The 19,701-nt window shown below is 37.7% G+C and overlaps 1 protein-coding gene across 3 annotated transcripts in view; it reads left to right on the top strand.

Annotated features, from left to right (window-relative positions):
• LOC130434362 (teneurin-3) overlaps positions 1-19,701 on the top strand; it is a 578,467-nt gene that overhangs the window by 283,066 nt on the left and 275,700 nt on the right. For all 3 annotated transcript variants that reach the window (XM_056764479.1, XM_056764490.1, XM_056764500.1), the window contains one exon: positions 14,994-15,132. The gene's annotated coding sequence lies outside the window, so the exon portion shown is untranslated. The remainder of the gene's footprint in view (positions 1-14,993; positions 15,133-19,701) is intronic.

The following is a 19,701-nucleotide window of genomic DNA, read 5'->3' as shown; positions in this document are numbered from 1 at the left end:
CTTTGTATTTGGTTCAGAGTGGGGAGAAGCGGGTGAGATCATTCACGGTCTTAAAGTTGGATGTGGTGCTCGCCGTTTTATTTTAACTTGTTTGGAAGGCACACAGTTCTAATTGTTCGTAAATAGCGGTGAAATGTTGGGCTGGTGAATTTAAACGGATGCTAGGGAGACCTTTCAAAGCTCTCTGGTATGTAGGGTTTTAGATGGGTCACCATGGTTTTGTGTGGTAAATGGCAAAGGTAATAGATCACCAGGCATTTGTGGAGAGATGGAGTGGCTTGGTGTAAAAAGCATATTTGTTTGTGAGCTTGTTTGTTTGTACAAGAGTTGTTTTTTATTCTGCTTTTCTAGAACTTCCCTGTCCTTCTGTGTGTTGCCCTGATGAATTTTCTGTCAGTGGCAGACATCTAGTCTATATACACCGACTGTCATATCCTTCAGTACCCACACAAGAGGTTCTTTAAGATCACGACACAGCGAAATGACAAAGTCCCTAAAAATATAAACAAATAAAATCAACAATATTTTATCCTCTTTATGTCTCTTCATTACTGTGCCGTAACGGAACCACTCTTTGTAAATTTTTGTGTTAGTTGTCTTAAACAGCATTCTTCTTTGTGTTAAAGATGGAAGTCATCATAACATGTCACATAGAGGCTAAGCTGGCGTTAATGTAGTTTTCCTGTCAGTATTGTGAAATAAAGCCTGACAGGGCGATTGCAGATGGCTTTTGTATGACACGAAAGGGGGTTATTTTGTGATAATCACTAACTGACTGTACATCATCCTGCTTTTTAAAAGGAGACCAACTATATAAGTTGACTTCATGGAACTGAAAATGTTTTATTATCTATGACCCTGTTGAAAAAAACAGCATATGCTGGGTTAGGTATGTTTTGATGCTGGTTTGACCAGCATGAACCAGCTATAGACCAGCTTAAACCAGCACGTGACCATCTTAAACCAGCACAAACCAGCATCAGAACATACCAAACTAGCATGTGCTGTTTTTATCAACAGGAGAGGAAAGAGACAAAGGACATAAAACTAGCACAGCTGCTGTATCAACACCTTGGAATTGTAAGCTTCTATTAGTTTCACATATACTTTTTCTGTGCCAAATATTGTTCATTATGTGATGTTTTTATTTTAAGGTTGTGTACATTTTTGGACTTTGTAGGTATCAAGTCAAATGGAAAGAAAAAACATTGAAGCTAGCTTTCTATCTCAAAACTCCTCAGAAGGCAGGTACAACCTTATAATTTCAGGACATCGAAAGGTGTAAATCGGTAACTTGGGACAGTGGTCAATTACTGTATACAGTGTTTAAAAAAATAATAACATTATTTGCATTATACACTGATTATTTTATCAAAACAGTTGCAGATCACAAATAATAGTAGTCCTTTATACGGAAAAAAGCATGCATTATTTTGTCATTGGACAAAATGTTAGACAAAATTGTCTTTAGTAAAAAGAAATAATTATCATTAAAGTTAAGCATGCATTTTACAGCAGTAGGCTATTTTTTGAGTATGACATATTTTTCCATTTCATCATTTCCTTTACTTTTTTCATTTCAGTCTGTTCAAATGTGCATTTTTTCATCTCAAGCCCTGCTGTTTCATTATTATAAAATTAATTGTGTTCAACCGACACAAATTTTAAACCCGTTAGTACTTTAAAAGTCATCAAAGTATAAAGTTTACTTTTCTTAATATATCTTCAACTGCAGCATAATCTTAAATTGCAACATGTGGGAGGATATCTAGCGCGCTATATAATGAGTACACACACACCGGCATTTACACTTTCTCTCTGCAACTTCCCTTGTCTCTCTTGAGAAGCCCCACTCTATATCTCTCCATCTATCTCTCTCTGCAGGCCTCATTACTGTACCTGTAAAAAGTGACAGAGAGGAGAAAAGGTTGTGAAAGTCAGAGGGATAACTCAAGAAACGTACACAGCAATCTGTCAATTCTAAATATACAGTAGAAACCCTTGCTAGGCTCAGAAGTAGATGCACTGCTACTTAAGCACCGGAGAGGGTGTCCGTGTGACCCAGCTGTCTGTCAGCTCAGATCAGGTCATGGTACAAGACTGTCACCACACCACCAGGAAAGGGGACCATGCCTTTTCTTTTTAAGTATCGCCCGGTGGCCCATGGGCAATTCAACTTTGAAGTCACCTCAAGGTAACACGAAATTGGTTGAAGAAGCCGGTTTCCTGGTTTGGTTGAGTTTACAAACAGCATGCTAGTCCTGTACACAGAGCCCACACCCTCTGCTCAGAGGGTTTCAGTTCTCCGCTTGCTCATTAGTCCCTGGATAGGGCTGAAGCTGTTTTTTGGATCATGACTGTACCTACTAAAGTGCACAGAACTGTGGCGCCTGTGTTCTTTACCACAACTCTCCTTCTCCTCCCTTAACTCATAATGGAGCTCATTATCGTAGCCCTTTATCTCTACTGTGTGCTATATACGCACATCAATATTGATGAGGCGCTGATGTCATCATCAGTTTTGAGACTGTTTTGGAAGAGAAATGCTGTCTAATGACCGTTTGTTTGAGAGACACATCCCCTCGAGAGATACTAGGCAGTGCGAGTAGGTCACATCAGGACTTTTTCTGAGTTTATTTTATTTTTAAGGCTTATTTATTTTGATTTGTTTTAATTTGTTTTAATTAATGATTGGCAGAGTGTTTTATTTGATAGTATTATTTTGCACAAAAGTTATGAAAACACATTTATTTCTGATAATAATTTATGGTTCAACTCTTTTTTCTTGTTCTTTTATCAACTGTAATATCAGAAGCTATTTTAGTGCCTTCATAATCAAAACAAGCCATCAAGCAACCAAATATTCCCACTAGTTTTCTCACAAAGTTCCCGTGAGCACATGCATTTGATCATAAAAAAATATATTTCAATGCTTGAAGGTTTCTTAAATCCATGTTTTTCTGTATCGAGCTGACTAAAAACAATGCTTGTGTTTTATGTGTTAGCATCTAAATTAACTGCGTTTAGTTGAATAAAATTGATTTTAACTGTGTTTAGTTGGCAAAAAAATATAAATAAACATTTATTTTTCAGTATCAAACTGATACTATAGTCCAAAAGGTAGAACTAAACCTATTTTTAAGGATTACATAAAGTAGAAAAAGATTATCAAGTATAATCATAAAGTCAGGCATACAGTATTGAAAACATTCTGACTAAACCAAATGCATTGTTAAGTTTCTCAGTAATTGTTTTATGTTTCTTTTTAGTTATTACATTTCCATATTCTGTGAGGTTAGGAGCCATCCCATGTGTGTTTTAGCACCATATTGCTTATATAAACTAATTAGTCATACTTCATAGTCGCTACTCTATTCACATAATGTAAAGAAATGCTAATAAGATTATAATGAATTGCTCTCCTCTGTTTCAGTGACACACACAGATATTTAGAACTCCGAGAAAAAAACAGATCATTTTTTACCCTTTTTCTCTCTCTTCAGCGAATATAACTTTAATTTACTTTTTATTCCTATACATTATTAAACCATCCACTCAAAACGGATTCACTTTTAGTGTTATTCATTTCCCTCACAGAACAAATTAAAATGAGGATGCAGTCATACCACGTGAATAATAGAGCACATGTGGAGACAAAATGTTCCTAGTTTTAAGCGTTATGTATTTTTATGTCCTCTTCTCTAAATTGATTTGCATTCTCTAGATGCGCTTAACCTTAGTTCTTCAGCTAATACAGCAATGCAGGAGTTTTCTATAACTGTAATTTTACTACTTCAGATCAATCATGTTTAACAAAAAAAACGTATTTTAATGTAAAATTGAAGTCTGTTAATATTATGTAAATATATCATATCTACCATTTCAATCACAGGATTAGAAAACTTTTAGAAATGCACATCATCATGGCATTATGTGATATGTTTTTCATCTGTCCATGCATCTCAGTATTTCTATAAAAAAAAAAAACAGTATGTTTATAGTTGAGGTTAAATGTAAGTTAATCTTTATGGACTGAATGTTGTCGACATCAACAGTCTACCTCAACACTGAGTCTGATCAAAAATCCATTTAAACTTACCTAGTGTGTACATACATTATTATATTTTGTTTTCTATATTTTCTATAATCTTTTTTTGTTACCCGGTCTTTGGACAAGATTAACATTTCACTGCAAGTTGTATATGTATACAATGTGAATGTGACAAATAATATCTTGAATCTCTTTAACCTTAGCATAGAATCCTTACGCAGTATTTTTTTTGTGAATCAGTACTTACTAATTTTTACTTTGTTTTATAGACTTTTTTGTAATATTCTTTGAACATTAACCTTTTAATTTACAGCTCATGAGGTAAGCTTTTGTTTTATTTAACTAATGCCTTTTTTTCATACAGTAGCTAACATGAACTCACAATGAACAATATAAAGCATTAATTAATAGTAATCATGTTGATTTCAGAATTTACTAATACAGTATTAAAATAAAATGCTTTTCATTTTTAACATTAGAAAAATGCACCATGAATTAACATAAAAAACTGTATGGACATGAACTAACATTAACAAGGATTAATAAATGCTGAAAAATGAAATTGTTCATTGTTAGCTAATGCATTTACTAATATTAACTAATAGCACCTTATTTTAAACTGTTACCCCTTTTTATGTCAATATTTATATTATTTAAACAAATATTAAGACAGCCTAGTTTAATTATTTAGTTAGTTAGTTTGCGTAGCTTAAAGCAATGACCTTACACTTTTTCATCTGCATGGAAGAACTGTTTTTAAAATGTTTATTTTAAAAGTAAAAAATGTAAAAGTTTATTTAGCAGCAATGTATTAGTGTGATTTAAAATAAATAAAAAGCTATACTTTTTTGCGTCTGTATTGAGCTATTGGATGGTGCATGTAAATGACACTTTGAGTTATAAATGCAAACTGTTTATCATGTTCCATCAAGCAGAAGTGACCTTACTTTTTGATAATTCATTTCACATATCGTTAACACAATTTGTTGGTCCTTATTATCCAGTATGATATTGGAAATAAAGAAAGTTGACCTCGGTGTATGTGTCTATGAGTCCTTGAGCGTGTTTGTGTGTAAATCCTTTAGCGTGTGTGAGTCCTTGAGAGTATGTGTGGAGAAGTGTTTGTTCTTGTTTTGACTTGTGTTGAGATGTTTTCAAGCGTAGACAGATCTACTTATCATGGTGGGGCTTAATGTAGACATGAGACAGCAGGGCTCTGACCGACAACATCTTCCTGTCTAACAGTTTAATGTTTCACAGGAAAATATCCCTCTGGTCCTTCTTAAACCTTGTATCTCCATATTTCATGATTGTATTTTTTAGCATAAATCATTATTATAAGTCACCTTTGTCTGTCAATGGGTTTTGCAAATATCTAACCAATAAAAAGTATTAAGAAGTGCTGGCAGACAGTATTTAATCATTTCAAATTTCATTTTTTCAAATTTGGACATGCAAGGTTTCGGAAGGACAGCGACGATATGTGATCTTTTTGAAGGGCTTATCACCGCTGTGTTTTCTTTTCTTCGACTGTCCTCGAATACAATGTGCCAAGAAAGTCTCCTCAGGAGGGTGAGACTGAAAACACAACAGAAGAAAAATGAAGTGCATTTCTCCTTGTGAGGGTTTATTCATTGTCCTCATTATACACACCTCATCTGACTATCTGTTAGATTTTTAACCCAAAATCACTTCTATTAATGTTTTGGCCAAAATATCTCTGAACGCTGAAGTTCGTGAGGAGTGCTGAAATCCATCTGCGTGAAGCTGTTCCATCGCTGCCATAGATACACACTCAGAGTGGTTGCCAGGGTGACAGGGTTCTGACCTGTAGAGGCAGGGGAGGGATTGACCCGTGTCAGAGCACATTTGCTGCTTTTGACACGTCAACCGTGGCTTTCCACTCTGCCGCTGTCTCTCAGGTGTCTTCAAGGCTGTCGCATTCCCTGCGCCGCTCCTTTGTGTACTCTCCCCCCGTCTGCCCGCGTTTTCCCTCCATCCCTTCATCTCTCCACCCATGGCATGGAATCCTTTTCTCTCGTGTCCTGCTGGAGTTCCACTGTCTTGCTCTCGACCGCTGCGGTTCTGCCCAATGTCGGGCTGGTGACGTGCATGGTATGGGCACGACAGTTTTGTTTTCTCACCTTAGGTGGGGTGGAGACCAAAGCTAATACTCCACACCCCGTAAACATCTTTAGCTGTGCCCAGCAACTGTAGATGGGCAACTCAAACAAGAGCCCAGCGAGTGGGGCGTCGTTGGTGAGATGCCCCCCTCCGTTTGACATGTGCACAAAGGCGCTGACCCCTCCGATGTTCTTCTCTCAATCCCACCAACCCAGCGTCGGTACACCTCACACAACAGCTGTTCTCAGCTGAGCTGAGATTACTCTTACAGTTCACGTCTGTGTCTGAGATAGCGATCATCATTATTTTACAGTAAATCTTTTGGTTCATAAAAAGCATCTTTTGCTGGCGCATGTTTTGACCATCAGCAGGATGGTGCTGTTGTCATGGAAGCAAGAGAGGATTTCGCAAGGGTAAGAGTGGCTAACTTTTATTAACACATCTAAAAGAGGTCAAAGGTTTAGCTTCTTTATTATTTTTATTGATTGATTTATTTACTATTGATTGGACTGTTCGTACTGGTATTGTTTCGTACCCATGAGGGTCCTTGGAGCTCAACAATAAGGGTTTTGTTTTATGATGGACAGTTGGATTGTGATTTTTACGCACTCTGCAAACATTTCCTGTGGTCCGATCACAAAATAAATAAATAAGACCATCTCAGAATTAAACGAGAGAAAAATCAAACAACTATGGAACATTACAGAAAACAAAACAGTTGTGGTTCTGTCGTACTGTACATGATAATATGTTTAAAAAATTGGCGGCCCTAAGTGTTCTGACATCCTTATTGTTTGTACTTGATTCAACGTCTATGTCTTGGAGTCATGTGGCCAGTAAATACAGATACAATTGCAATAACACATACTGCATTATTTCCCTCTTTTAAAACACTCATAGTGCGTTTGCATGTATTTGTATTGATCCAACTATGCAACTTTTTAAAAAATATTTCTTGCATGTTCTTTTAATGCTGTGCCTGCCATACATGTTTTAGGTTGATGCACATCTATATTTTCTGCCACAGCTTTGCCATCTTAGACAAAAGTTTTTTATTATTATTTATTTCATTGTATGGTGAAAAAGAAAGAAATTCATCTCTGAAATCTGAAATTTTGGCTCACAGCTCTGCACTATGAATAAAGAACCAATAGGAGAACAGCACTTGATGACGTGTGAGAGAGATAAAAAAGACATTTCACTAAAATAGATTTATTAAAGAATGTCGTCTGTATATAAACTTAAATAATAAAATTTGCTTGATTTAGCCTTCCCTTAAAATACGTTTTTCTCATTTTAAAACGCTCTGAGCCGTCCACCAAATCCAACCGCGACATCCTTTTTTCTCGGGTAGCAACAAAAGCATAAGAGCTCTCTTGGTTTTGCGGTATACCAGTTCAGTTTTGCATGTGAACAAAGAGTTCAAGCGTGATTTGATTGAATTCCCGATCAATACTGTCAATAGGTACCAAAGTTTTACAATGAACATCGTACAGTCTAACATTAAAGTCTGATGATGTCGTAGGCTCGCTCTGCTTTTATGCAAGACCATGCCATCGTACCATATGACAAGCAACAATCATGCAAGCGAGAAAAAAATAGCACCCATCTTAAAAAATAATATTCTGCTCAACCAATGCAACATCAAAAAAAAGAACAGCTTGCTGAAATATGCATTATATTTCCATCTCTGCTCAGCTGATATACAGCCATTAGAGGGCACAGTTGGCTCTCCACAGCAGGAGTCTATGTGCCCTCCACCCCACCCCTTCTGTGTCTCTATCATTTTCTCTCTCTCTCTCTCTCTCTCTCGCTCACACTCTCAGCTTTACCCTGTTTTCTTCTAAAGGAAAGAGACTGGAGAACCCAGAGACTTCACAGTTGATATGAATCTGCTGTTTACATTCTAGTTTTCAAATATATATGCTTGTTGCAAATCTCCCGCACAAATCACAGTGGGCTTCGCAACATGGCCTTACTAACACAGATGGAATTGAGATTTGCATGGTGCTCATGTCCTGACACGAAAAGATCTGTTTGCTCTTGGCCGAAACGGTCTCCAATTTACACCTAGGTGTGAAATCCTTGAGCCAAGGATATTTGTTGTGTAGCAGCGAGAAGCTGTTTCTGTGTGAAACATAGATGCACGCTCGCACACGCTGCTTTAACATCTTAAAGCTCCACTTACCTGCTTTCACTGGTTTGGACGATTCCCTTCACAGTTTGGCTGCTTTTCTTTTGTTCGCTGGTCATGATAGAAAACGTTTACACACTGATATATTTTTTTACGTTTTCACATTTAATAGCAGGGTTCGCTCAGTTATTATGTGAGCACAACCAACTGTTATAGTTTTTCTTCAAATGATTCTCAAACCAACTTGTAATTGTTCAGGCAAGATCTGAAATTAGCCCTCGCCGAGAGCCAAGTGCCCAAATGATGCCACGGTTGGCCAGCAACTTCATTATGAAATACAACATCATATATGGTGTAAGTTAAAATATAACAAATGTAATGACGTGTTAAATACATTCGTCCATCTTCTAAATACATTCTAAAATGCTTACGTTTTTTACTGTTATTTTTCCTTCTGGATCTTGTTTTTTTTTAACATGTAGTGACATGGGTCACATAACAGCTCCAATTTAAAAATATGACTGTTTAACAAGTGATGTATACAAGCCCGTGTTGTTGGTCACAAATATACAAAGGAAAACTGATCCAAGTAGTCTATTTGTCATAAGGACATAAATGCTTTTTTAATAAAAATTACACTACATACAGTACAGTTTCATAGCCGGTAAACATTTATGGCCGCTATATTTTCTCAATTCAATTACCATTGACAGGTGTAGCAGTGTTTTATATTTTATAGTCTGTTGTATTTTGGAACCTTGTAAACATTGCGAGATTAATGTCTGACGTTTTGCTCGTTGACAGTACGTTGAGAATTATAACATGTGGTCTTTATTCGCTTGCATAGTGTAAAGACTAAGAATTAAATAGAAATCGTGTTGTCGTGATGGCTTCATCTGATTCGTCTGTGCCGTTTGCTTGCAGATATTTCAGTTTTTCCCCTCAACTACTTTTAATTACACATGCTTTGAGTCTCGTCTTTGTCTTAATTGTGACTAGAATCTGTTACATAGAGCTTTAGCTAATTATTTAATTGTTGCCTCATTTGTGATAATTGCCCATCTGAACAACAAGACAATCGTGCCTGTGGCAGATATCGTGCTTGTCAAAGGCATGTCTCTCGCTCGCTTGCTCTCTTTCTTTCTCTTTAACACTCTCACTCACTTAGCTCAATGTTACCATGTAACAATTACGAATATGATATAATATGCGTATGATATTTATAAACTGGGGTAGTAAAGTGAGATGGAGACCAGGCAGAATATTCATTGTCTCCTCACGTATACACTGCACGGTTCGGCACACTCGTTCTTGTGTTACCGTTCTTTCTAAGGAAAGGTTCTCATTGTTTACCATGTTTTCAATTCTGTTGGGGTTTTATTCACAGATTTGCTGTGAACTGTGTACTTCAGTCAGGAAATGCACGTCTTTCTTTTGTTTTGTTTATCATGTTTTTCTTTCACTATCCATATCTCTTTGCGCTCATCAATGTATTTTTTTTCTCTCATATCTTATTTCTTTGTCTGTTCAAATGTTCCTCTCCGTAGTAAAACCAGGGGTAATAGTGCCCGTGTTGGTGAGAATAATGTGATTGGTTGGCTCCTCCAAGTGATTGCCGGCGCTATTTTTCTCTCCACGCTACCAAATGGGTTGCTGGGGAGGGGGTCTTTAACTGAAATCACACGGCAAGCCAATGAGGCGCTGGCATGCCGGATCAGGCTACAGAGGTGGATTGTGGGTAAAGAGAGGGCGGTATTCAGCGTGGCGTTAAAGTAGGCCTCCATCCCAGTGCCCCAGCTGTGAGACGCCATGAGCTGAATAGGGGCCGATTTCACAATCCTTTCAATTAAAATCACAACATAATCCTTCTCGCAACCTCTTCAGAAAATTTCCTCCCCTTCACTCTCTTTGTGTGCAGAGGCTGACGTCCAGTCACAGAGCGGAGATGTGTCTAGCATCGAAATGTTGACTCCTGTTTGGAGAACGTGTTACCGGCGACAGCCGACGGATGGTTGAAAAAATGCAGAGTTCCTTCCTGAAACAACCTTTAAAGACTTTGAAAAGTAAATCGGGGCTCGTGTTTTACAGTTGTGATTGTCGTAAAATGGGCCAAACTCTCTCAGGGGACACCCTGAGCTCGAATTTGCCATGGTGGACTAGACAGTCCCAAAGGGATTGGATGGAAGTTTATGGTGCTGCATCAGCATTCATTTATTTGTGAATGAAGACAAGACAGCACATTTTCAAACCTCGACATGCTCGAGGTGAAAATGAAAGATGGCGTTGAGACAAATCAAAGACGATGTAGAATAGTTCCACGTACAGCCTGGATGGTTTCAAAAAACAATAAACAAATAAAATACAAGCTAGTTATAACCAAAGTGTAAAATATATAGAGGCGTCTGAAACAAACTGCCACAGCTCATTTACACTAGTCTGGTCTTAAGAAATCCTAGATTTGCACTCTCCGCCCGTCTCTTTTCGACTCGCTCTGTGCCGAAGGTCCTTTCGGTCCTCTTAGTAGTTGCCCCCTCGTTTCGCCCGTTCGCTGCGTCTCACCTTTTATTCGTCTGGACAGGTCAGCAACACCTTCTTATGAGTTGCGGGGGGAAAGTGACACAAGCAATTTGCAACCGAATCTCAGCACCATTAGAGAAATAAGGCAAGTGTGATCAGCGGTATAAATAGTACTTGTTATTCTATGTAATATGGTTACTCCTGATTGCTTCCAGGTGCAATGAGCAGACAGTAGAAGCCTGAAGGAAATTCAAGCCTTCAGCGCTTCTCCCACCAGGGCCGGGTTGAGAAAAGCAGATTGTCATTTCAGTACATTTCTTCTCAGGTCTTTTCTAACGCTCCGTAACTCATACGATTAACCTCCTGCGAGTCCCGTACGGATCGCGTTCGGGAATCGTTTCGTGCACAATGCGTAAAACATCGACATGGGGAATAAGCAAGTTCAAATGAAAATGATTGTCGTCCAAATTGTTTTATGCACTAACAATAAAATGAAAAGTTTAGGTCCGGAAAAGGGAGAGAGAAAAGCTGGAGAGAATGAAAAAATAAAAGCAAACAGTAATGGTTCTAGCGTGGGTGTACTGTAATATTAGAAGCCCTCTCTTCACCCAATGTTCACATGAAGACTACTTAAGCTACTAACACTCGATGGCCAATTCAAACAAATGAAAACCTGCTCTGACACGCTACTATTAGGACAAGAAAAAACACTCTGTTCTGAGAACAGGTAAGGGATAATATAGAAAGTCAGACGGTCATTATAACAAAATAAACTGAACAGGTTTCACATCACCATGAAGGAGTTTGTCTAGTGATGATGGCCGACAGAAAGTACATTATCCAGATTAGACGGCTATATACTACATAACCAATGGACTTGGTAAATAAACGGACCTGACGTATTGATTTGAGTTCAAATTATTTCACTATGTGAGAAGAAAGAGACGGCAGAGTGTTACAAGAAACATGAAAAGGCAAACTTTAAAACGGACATTGTTCAGAAATATAGTTGATTTGACAAATAAAAAGTACAAGAACGATTTAGTGACTATTGTAGTAAATTAGAAATTGCAATGTGCTTGTCAAATAAGACAATTTATTTAAAAAGATATTTATTTATTTAAATATAATTACAAAATATATTACAGCAGATTTTGTTATATTTTATAATTTTATTTATAATTTTATTTATAATTACACCTGAACTACTGTTTAAACTGCAATTTAAACTCCTGCTGCTTTATGTTAAAGAACTGAAGAAAAAAATTACATTTGAGCTATTGTGATGAAAAAATCCTTACAAATATAATTTCCATGTTAACTATTGTATTTGCATTTCCTCTTGTTTTGAAAACATTGCCACAAGATAACTAGAAGTAGCCTTAAAAAAATGTTTTAGCATTTGAACAAATAGATTGCGATGTGCATGCACGGATGCCAGTGAACCGTGATCTTGATGCCACAGTGTCATTCCAGAAACTCGTCTCCCAACAAAGAGGACTGTCAACACAATTATTATCAATCACATACCATAACCTGCACAGGCTTTTTGTTCTTGACTGGTTTTACATAGATGAGGAGAAACTTTATTAACTTCTGAAGCAGCAAGATATTTCACTTATTTATACCCTGTGTTGTTTCTTTGGCATTGCGTGAGATGACGGGAGATCGCAGATGAAGCCTGTGACAGAGTTCTGTGCTCCATTTCTCTTTGGCAGAAAAAAAAACATTCACACTGTAGCTGTTCTATTTTTACTGTAAACAAACATATTATTGATAAGTAATGGATGTAAACAGCAGGAGACGTGTTCAAGTCCTGCAGACTCTCTCAATGGGTGGATTCATTGGGCAAATATATTTTACCTCCATTTGCTCCAACTACAAGACGTTTGTGGTTTTAAAGGGGGAAGAATGTTAACATCGTTTTGATTGACTTGAAATTACTTCAAATGACCATAAATTACTTCCCACTGACCTTGGTATAGTTTCGAATAGTGATTTAAGCAAATTACTTTGACAGAATAAAACATTAAAATGAATACATTATAAAACTTTGGTGTAAAGGTTCAAGTCAATTAGGAAAAAAATGTTTTTTAAAGAAATATGCTCCTAGACTTGGCATCTTCACAAATCAATGACCTTGGAGTTGATAAATATGTCGGCAGCAAGAATGCCTCTCCCAAGTCTCCTTTTAGAGCTGTCTTGTAAACTCACTGCTGTGCTTCATGTGGATCGGGCAAAATATCTCATGCATGACTTGGAACTGTCTGTCTGTCTGTCTTATCTGTTTGTCTGTCCGTCTTACTCTCTCTGTCAGTTTCCTGGCACTAGAAGTTCTCATGTCAACACGCTGCTTGGAGAATCCCGTTTTTTATGGGGTGATTCACATTTTTATAGTGGGAATCACAGGCAGTAGCCCCCATTCAGAATGGAAACGTGAGCAGTCTGAGAGGTTCGCTTTGAGGACATACATTCCCGACATGACTTTGGTGGAGGATATGACGGTTTATTGCAGCAAAGGGAATAATCAGACCCATCCATCTGAGTGCTGCATGTAAACACTCTCTAAACATATGCGACCATGTATGTAGTAATGCAGTAATGTTGATGACAACTGCTACAATGCATGGTGCTTTAATCAGCAAAAAAAATATATATATATATATGTAACAGAGGCAAGCTATTGAAGTGCTGTACAGTATGTAAAACCTCACTCCCCAGCCTCAAGGACACTCTAGCGACAGATGCTAGAAACTGTGGTCTTTAGCCTCCCTATACGAGCGCCCGAATCCCATGCTGGACCGACCCGGTTCAAGGCCGGCTTGGAGCGGTGCAGTTCGTTCCGGTTACATATATATATACAATTAAATACATATGTATTCTTTTGTATCTTATAATATTTTAGATCTATTTAGGAAGTTCGGAAAACACATTGATCTATATGGATTATATATATTGAAATTTAATATGTTGAAATATATTAAATAAAATATTTTATATTCATTTGTTTTTATTTTAATATTGTTTATTAATATTTATTAAAAAAAATTAAAATAATGTGATCATTTCAGAATAAGTCATTCTTATTTACCGTAATATAGTTCATCATCTATAAATGTAGGCTGTTGCAATTTTACACATTAATATAAAATGTGTATTTTGTCACATTGATAACACATAATTGTTTTCCTTTTTTAAAATAGAAAACATATTTAGACTGATATGTTTCAGGTGTCGATACTCTATTATCAGGTGTTTAGAAAAATATAATCATATGATTCAATATATAGGTAATAAATACATTCTCTAAAAATTAATATTTCAAGATTTATGAAATGTCACATCCATAATACTGGAATTGTACAAATGTTGCCCAGGTGGGGTGGGTGTATTTGTCTTGAATGGATGTTTGCAATGACAGAGCTCAGCTGATGCTACACCTCTCAGTAGTGTTTCACAGTGTGTTGTATGGTGTGTCATACAGGTTACGAGTGGATGATAGTGATTGGGACTGTTTGGGTTGTTCTCCCTTATCTTCTGAAAAAGGGAGTTGTTTGTGCTTTACAGCTCACCAGGAGGTCCATCCAGACACCTCTTGCTATCCCGCAGTCTCCTGTTGTCCAGATCTCGATCTCCATAGGGAGCTAATGCATTCCCTCCTTTTGTCACATATACAAACTTGCATGCTCTTCCGCAATTGTGAAGAGGATTTGCAAAACAGTGTTACTTAGCAAATAGCTCTCAATTAAACCTCGACTAGGTGAATCCATGAATGATAATCAAACCTTCTTGAAGTGAGTGCTATCAAGCAATATCAAAGCCGTGTCTGATTTACTGGCCTTTCTTGTGACCGAGTTGTCCAGAGCTCACCGTCAGTAGCTTGTCAGGTTTGTTTCAGGGCTGGTTGCAGTTTTATCATGCTTGGATGGAGAAGGATGTGCACTTTCCTCAGATGTCTATCACAGCCTGTCTCATTAGAACTACATTAATTACACCCAGACTCTCTCTGTTCGCTCTATCTCTAATAAGCTGAAGAGACCTTTAGTGCCCTGAGAACATGCCCGATGAACACTCAGTGTGAAACATGACATCCGTTTCTTTTTCTTGTTCTCTCTGGTCTTCAAAGCAATAAATGTTCTATTTTCTCTTCTCCGTTTTTCTCTGCAGGTTGGTCTGCTCATCTTCTCAGCCCTGATGCACTGATGTCCGTGGGCTCTTGACCTTCATCCATGGATTAGTTCGTTTACGCTTGAGGCAGATCTGAGTGACCAGATGGTATCCCTATGTGTCACATCCTGTGTGTAAGGTGAGTGATGTCCCAATTTGAAATGACATTTATTTGCTCCCTCTGTTTGGTCGAGGCTCTTAACGCATCTTTACACTGTCACTTTAGAGCAGCGTAACCTCAGGAAAGGGCTTGCACGTTTGGTGCCTTCAAACCCACCTCAGCACCTTTGTTTTGATTCTGTTGAAATATAATCGTCAACTTTGTCAAGACAAGGCATTCACTTATTTAAACATTTATAATATCACTGCTGTCCTTTTGAAACATCGTGTCTCCATACTGTAAAAATGTTTTTGTTGTTTCAACTTAAAAAATTAAGTTACTGGGCTGCCTTAAAATTTAATTCAGTTTGAAGTTAATTGTTAATTGTGTTGAATTAACTCCAACTTTTGAGGCCACCGTGTAACTTAATTCTTTAATTTATGACAATAGATAAAAAAAATCATAAATCACTATTATTAGTCACCCTTTATGTCTGTCACTAGGTTTTGCAAATATCTAACCAATAAAAAGTATTAAAAAGTGCTTGTCATGTTTGACAACACAGTGTTTTAATTAATTTATAAAATAAAGTTTTTTCTATTTCCGGAATACAGCAAATTTGGACATCCTATGTTTTGGAAAGACAACGGCCAATATATCCAATACTGTATTTAGTTTCATTTTTGAAATATTCATTTTACACCACTATTTTAGCAATTCCTGACTCTCTACAACATTACACAGTTAATGCGCTATGCCGGCTTCGTGCCCAGATATTTTTTTTGTAGAATAACACAAGCATTACAAAGATTAATCTCATGAAAAAGGTGAGGAATAAATCTGTTCCAAGAATTTTTTACTTGAATAAGAGACACTTAAATACCAAAAATACCCCAAATGTTTGTCGGCTCATAAAAACAGACTGTATGTGACACAGCAGTCATTCGACCTTCAACATTTTTAAATCGGCTCTCCATTGTACTTTGTAATGTGAAGCCTAAAACTGGCAAGCGTCTTTGAGAATGCATATTGTGTTTGTATGTCAATGTCTACAAGACACACTTTCTCCGAGCCCCATTCCTCCAAGGCTTAACAGCATCATCCAATCAGCATCAGGCGCTGCCCAGACGAACCAATGAGGACGCGATTGGCTAGTACTCCGTCTACGGAACCAAAGGCACAAAGGCACAGCACTTCTATGATATTAAAATGCACTCTGTCTTTGTTCACGCCAAAGCATGAGGGGGGAGGGTTATAAAAAAAAACATACCCCACCCCAAAAAAAAAAACTTTTTGTGTTGCTCCACATATATCTCTGCGGGTGGCCACGCCATGACTCTCCCGCTTCTCGCTTTGAAATCTCTGGCACTTCAGCAGCTTCCATAAGCTTTTATCAGCATCAGACACTGCACCTCGATGAAGTAGGACAAGCGGAGTACAGCCTTCGATCCTTTTCATTATCACCGCCGCCATTTTGGCTACGGTCGTCATTTCCTTAACTTGTTTGTCCCACTTTCCAGTGTAGTGTACCCAGTATTGTAATATGCCTATTTGTTTTAAATTGTTTACAGCACTCTATTCTATGTCTTCTCCTCCATATTTTCCTAAGCTATTGACCTCTTTGGACTCTTCTCTTTGTGTGCGCCATGTTAGTATCGGCCAATATTGTCAAGTTCAGCATTTTTTCCTCCGGCCGAAAGAAAGTAGTTTGAATTGTGTTTTCTCTTGATGGAATGGGTCAGAGCTTTTCATTCTTTTTGTCTGTATGCAGTGGAGATATTATTGGGTAAATTGTATAGCTTTCATGCAGCTACATGGGTGATTTTTGATGCAGCCTGAGCGCCGGGCTCCATTGGGTGATAACTTCATCGCAGCGAGGGGTCAGGGGTAGGGAGAGAAGCCTGGCTAAAAGGGGATTAAAAGGGGCCTTCGAAGAGCTCTGGACTCAGACGACCTACAGAGTTGCCCGTGCCCAGTCAGCGAATAATGTTTCTGATCAGCGATGTTATTGTGCGTCATCCCCTTTCCTTACTCCTCTTTTTACTGCACCCTTTATCACTTTGACCTCTTGTGTTATGTACTTGTTTCAAGTAATTTTACCTAAACTCAGGCATCCATACTTACCCTTGTTTAGTTGCAAGGTTATGTGAAGTCGACTGCACACTTCATGCTCGATGGTTTAGTTACATTGTTGTCTGTGAGCACTGCTTTAAGGTAATTTAGAGATAGCAAGTTTACTCTGTGCCCTAAGGGTGGAGGGAACAATCAATTGACTGTTCAAAATCAATTGACTGTTCGATGGGTTTTTGGATTCTTATTCAAACGATTTAAAATCGATCCACAGAGACTCCTAATCGGAATTGTAGATAAATTATTAAACAACCTGTTTATTGAAAAAAGAAGCAGGCCATAGTGCATCACCAGATAACACGCATCTGCACCACTGTATTATGTTAGAAAGTATTCTTGCACATATAGAGCCTTCAAATGACTTTAATTTGACTTTAAAGGGCAGTTCACCCAAAAATTTAAATCCTGGCATCATTTACTCACCCTCAATTTGTTTCAAACCTTATAGATGTCTTTAATTCTTCAATTCTTCAAAATATCTAATTTCCTGTTCAACAGAACAAAAAATATACAATATTGTTTTCTACAGTGGTAGTGAATGTACAAATGTCTCTCACATTCTGTGAAAATTTCTCACATTCTTCCAAATATCTTTCTCTGTGTTCCACAGAACAAATAAGTGTTTACGGGTTTGGAACAACTTGAGGGTGAATAAATGATGCCAGAATTTTCATTTTTGGGTTAGTTATCACTTTTACATCAAAGAAGACAACCAATCAAAAGTCTGTATTATGGATCCTACAGTATATTGAAGGGAACACATATTTACACAGCACACAATGTGAAATGCTTAAATTTGAACATCCATAAATGACAATTATGTTACGCCATTATGTGGGAGCTTTGTTGCGGCATTACATTCACACAGAGCGAAACTCACATAGTCGACTCTTATGCTAGCCTGTAATACCCAATTCTATTTCTATTTGTGGATCAGAGCGCTCATATTTTCATATAGAATCTTTACAAAGAATAACATGCGTTGACGTTTGAAAAATCAAAGTCTATGTCCTAAGTTAACTCCCTCTTTGTTCTCAAAGGTAACTAATGGAGAATGGTGATGAGGGAATATCCACTCATCATTGTCTGTGGTCATTTTTTATTCATCTTATATATTCACACATTAGCTGCAGGGGCTTCTCAGAATTTTTTATTTTCTCTTTTTCTGACTCGCCCTTTTATCAATGCCAGAGAATATAAAAAGATCATAAAAAATGTATGTATACACTGAAAAAGCACATTTTCCCTGTTATACACGTGTAACATTAGCTCCGCATCTGTTAAACAGATCTTCCAGTAAAATGTCCTCCGCAATCAACACATCTACATGTGAAATATTTCCCCACGCCATTTTATCCGTGGCCGTGTGCTGAAACAGCTGTACAGTAGATGCCTGAATACAGATCGGCCAATGGCACAGAAAAGTGTAATGCAGAAGTGCCGGTGAACCCTCTGTTTGGCAGTTGCCTGACATGTTTCGTCTCTTTAGCATGTGCGGTGCAGACAAGCTCATGAATAACAGGTCTGATGAATGGACCGAGCGAGCTTAGCGCTAACTTTTACAGCACCTGCTCTTGTGTTGCGCCCCATGAAGGACTGCCTGTGTGTTGTTGACACACACACTGTTACCAGAATAGTTGTTACGTGTATGCCGCACATCTGGGCTTGATGGAAACAGTCTCACGGCACAAGTTATGAATCTGTTCATCAGACATTTATATTGATGACATGTCACATGAAAAACATTAGAGAGGCAAGCTGACTTAGAAACTTGGAAAAACATACAATTTGGTATGAATGGACCACTAGGGACCTTGTGTGTTTTACAGTAGTTATTTTCAACTTAAGCTTCTGTTTTGTGTGCTGTATGTATAAGTGTTTTTCAAATTAAGCATATGTTTTGCCTCAGAAAATATTTTGGCAGACTAATAGCATGGGGGCAGAATAGGATGGGGATGGGGTATAAAGGATAGCCATGACGTCCCTTAATGGCATTGTATAGTTCCCAATTTTTTTTAGTATCATCATATTCTGGAACATTTTCTCTCTCTCCCTCTCGCAACTGCTGTGGTCGGCCACGCTCGGCCTGTGCCAACTACCAATAACCATATTCCAGGAAAGAGCTCCACATGTTCAATTATATAATTACATCATCTCAGATTTAGACAGATGTCCCATAATATGTTTCAAATGCAATCAGCCGCACGCGTTCCCCACATAATGCATTTGGAGAAGAAAAATGATGTCCGCTGAGCATAAAACAGATCATGTTTGTTATGTTGCTGCTTCTGTTGCTCGCGCTATTGATATTGTTATTATTAGTATTGCAGTGGGCACCATTTAGTATTTGTTCATGCATTTTTATGGGGAGCACTTAATACAGACCTTTATCGTGGGAACCTACCTGGAAATGCTTTACGCAATAAACATACTCACAGACAACAAATTGCCCAGTTAAAGCAATCACAGAATAGGAGA

Source organism: Triplophysa dalaica, chromosome 2 (genome assembly GCF_015846415.1).
Source record: "Triplophysa dalaica isolate WHDGS20190420 chromosome 2, ASM1584641v1, whole genome shotgun sequence".
In the NCBI taxonomy this organism is placed as follows: Eukaryota; Metazoa; Chordata; class Actinopteri; order Cypriniformes; family Nemacheilidae; genus Triplophysa; species Triplophysa dalaica.
Note: the sequence above shows the minus strand (reverse complement) of the source record. Positions and strands in the feature narration are given on the sequence as shown.